Consider the following 3,450-nt stretch of genomic DNA (forward strand, 5'->3'; position numbering starts at 1 on the left):
CACAAGGAAATAGCAACTATCTTATTATTAAATGTGAAGATTTAATCTTACTGTTAGTATTTCTCTGGATTTTTACTTTTTTTTTTTTTTTCTTGTTAAATATATACAACTTTTATTTTATCTGTTCTGAATTTTCCATTTGGAAGAAAGAATTTCCTTTTGCTGCCACAGAATTTTCATTGGCTTATTACCTCCAATGACATCAATGACATGAGCAGCTGTGGTGGCCTACAACTGGCCTGTAGGCCTTACAGTTATAAATAATCGCAACTTTATAATTGAATTATGTGATTGATTATACAATTACCTCACTTACATAACTTGACCAGTGAGGCCCATGAGGAATTCAATCTGCTATTGGTTGGTTGACCAGATGTCACTGGCTTGACCAATGAGGATCAACCTCATCAACCTTCTGATCTGCATAAGGAAGAGAGGTCCCAACCAAGCTGGTTGTTGCTGCATGGACTTTCTGGTGTATGTTGCTTTCTTGCCTCTGATGCACTATTGCAATGTTATGGCATGGAATTAAACTTCCTTCTGCTGGTAAACAGGGAATATTTTCACCCTATTCCTTTGGATTGGACTTTTGGCTAAACATATTTCTCTTTGCTACATGGATGATATTTCTGGATGTAGTGTGTTGCTTTATCCTGAGTGGAGACAGTGATTTCTACAGCATTGATTTTGAAACTGTGTTTTCAAGAAAGAAAATGTGATCTTTTGTACTGCTGAATAATGACAAATTTTTGTGTGCACAAATCCTTAGTAGATGACTATAAAACATGATTTTTACGCCTATGTGAATTAATTTCCATAATGAAATTTTATTATTAATATTTAAAATGAAGTTGTGTTGCTCTGTTTATATAATGTAGTGTTTAATCACATAAGAATCTAAATCAGAGCTTTCTGATGTAACCCATTACATAATAACTTGAGAGATTTCACAAAGAATTAGGAGTTAATTCATAATAAAATGAAGAGGAATAATGCTTCTATTTTAAGTTTTTCCTTAATTAATAGTAAAAAAACATCCAAGATCATTAAAAAAAAAAAAAATCCAACAAACTCCCAAAATGAAAAATAAAAAGTATGCCTGTCAAAGTGAATTGTGGCTTAGTTATAGTGTGGCATGGGCTTGATTTACTGGAACCCAGACAATGTCTGTGAATAACTGGAATTTTCCCCTACAAAATTTTTGCTTCTTTTATTTTTAGGTCATTTGAATGCTTACGAATATGAGCACCCTATAGACCAAAATGTGTGAAAAATGCTTCATGGGAACCAGAAGCACAGAGTTATTCACACCATCCTCACAACATTGTCCATCTGAATTTGGTCAGAAGGAAAAACGAGGGCAATGTTTTTCCTTGTCCTGCCAGAGGTAAGTTTCTGGGAACCTCCTGTTCCTTCTCCCTGTTTAATTTTTGCAATTAGTTTTATATTAGTAAAAACAGTCTTAGTATAGTAATCCCTAACTCCAGGAAATAAAATAATTTTCCTTTTCTTGATTTCTCACTCTCACCTCTCTCACTCTATATAATAATTTTTCTTGTTTTTCAGTGGAAAAACTTGCCTGTCAGGGATTATGGAACATATGGGCTCCCTTTGTAGCAGAGAAGGGAGCATTAAACAAGGGTCTCACACAGTTTTTCTTTGCCTCTCTGTCCTGTTGGTCTCACGAAGCACCATGCAGCTGACAATTTACAGGTTCTAGTTCTCTCATCTACTGGGAAATCACTGTCAGATCATTATGATAAATGGGGTATTTAATCTTGAGAAAGTTAATATTTGCAGCTAGACTTTTTTGCCAAATTCTTTAGGTATTACTGCAGGTCAGAACAAATGTCCTCAAACTTCTTGGAAGTATCTTATACCTCTCCAGTAATTAAGGACTGGCCAAGAACAACTGTCTGCCACTGAGGAGTTTAAGTGTGCAGCCAACATGATCATTTGTGCCTTTCTGCAGTCGAAGGAAATAATTTAATTTTCTGAGAAATACTGTGTAAATTTATGCCTGTTTTAAAATTAATTGTTTTATATTGAAATAAAACCAGCAAATCTATTGCTTCTCTGGTTACATAATTTTCCCTCTTAGTAAAAGATGAATGCAAAGAAGTGAATGGGACATAAGCTGCTAATGTATCACTTAATTTCCAGCAATTAAATGATCCTTAAATGATAAGGATTTAGTCTTGCAAGACACTGTAAAACTGGGTGAAAGGTTTCAGTGAAAAAGGGGGAAAGAGAGGAAACTGCAACATAAATAATTTCCGTGTTTGGACAAATTCATAATGTGAGAATTTCTTTCAGGCACCATATGACCTAAAGTTACCACATAGGAAATTTAGATGTGTCAGGGCCTCGTGAGAATACACCTAGAAACTCTCTTCCAAACCCAAGTAAGGAAAGGCAGACCTACTGGGGTAAGAGAATACTGCTTTGAATAATAGCTCAATAACTGCTTGCTGATGAGGTGTGCATTTATTGCCAATTATTGTTGTTGTCTGCTTCTCCCCTTTCCCAATCTACCCACACGAGACCTTCTTTGTACTTCCCATTTTTTCTTTAATTACTTATTTTCTTTGGTCCTTCCTAACACATAAGAGAACTAAACACAGCGTTCCAACCTGCTAGTAAGATCAAAATCCATAAAATAAAATGGAAGATGGAAAAAACCCACTCTGTTTGAACAATAAAAAAAGAAAAAATAATTTGATGAAGATCATGATAGTAAGTCCCCAATTACCACAGCAGTCTAGCCACAAAACTATAAATCTGGAATCCACCCTAGAATCTCTCATTTTATCAAAGCACTGTCATTTTTAAGTGCTGCCATAAGTTTACCCACCAGATTTATAAATCTAGACTTCGTGCCCAAGTCTAATTGCAGATCAGAAGGTGGTATGTCCACATAGGTTTTCATGGATTCAATTCAGAATAACTGACCCTTCATACACCGAAGGGTCTTTTGTCTCTTGTGTTGACCAAGCCAAAGATAATACAAAGAAACCAGTAGTAAAAGCAAGCAGCTGCAGAACAACAGAGTATCAGCGAGCCTGGATTTCATGTGCTATAGATAAACTTTTTCACTTTAATTCACTTTCTTTGGTATGTCTGTGGTGGTGTTTCATTGGTTGAGAGGAGAAGGTGTGTAGATATGAATAATTAGTGAAGCCCATTGCATCTGGCATGTGTTAGGAGCTCATGAACTCTTCTGCCTGGAACCAAAGAAAGGATATTTATACTATAAGTCAGGCAATATTAGGAAAAATATACCATAAAAACTGATGTTAGTTATCCTGTTGTAATTTTTTTTTTTCTTCTTTTATTGTAAAGTTTAGAATTTAGAAAGACAAAAGTTGTGAAGTAAAATTGATAAAGTGATTCCTTCAAGTGTTTATGGTGCCTTCTGAGAGCAACATGTCCTATTGGTGGCCTTTTTGT

General features: G+C 35.2%; 1 long non-coding RNA gene across 2 annotated transcripts; it reads left to right on the forward strand.

The window, feature by feature from the left end:
• The first annotated feature begins 443 nt into the window (after positions 1-443).
• On the forward strand, positions 444-2,068 carry LOC140684003 (uncharacterized). Of its 2 annotated transcripts, XR_012055778.1 has the most exons (3): positions 444-546; positions 1,221-1,387; positions 1,567-2,068. It is a non-coding gene; the product is annotated as an uncharacterized lncRNA (long non-coding RNA). The 2 variants fall into 2 exon arrangements; XR_012055777.1 differs by having other exon boundaries at positions 1,221-2,068.
• Positions 2,069-3,450: the final 1,382 nt, after the last annotated feature.

This window comes from Taeniopygia guttata, chromosome 4, assembly GCF_048771995.1.
Source record: "Taeniopygia guttata chromosome 4, bTaeGut7.mat, whole genome shotgun sequence".
NCBI lineage: Eukaryota > Metazoa > Chordata > Aves > Passeriformes > Estrildidae > Taeniopygia > Taeniopygia guttata.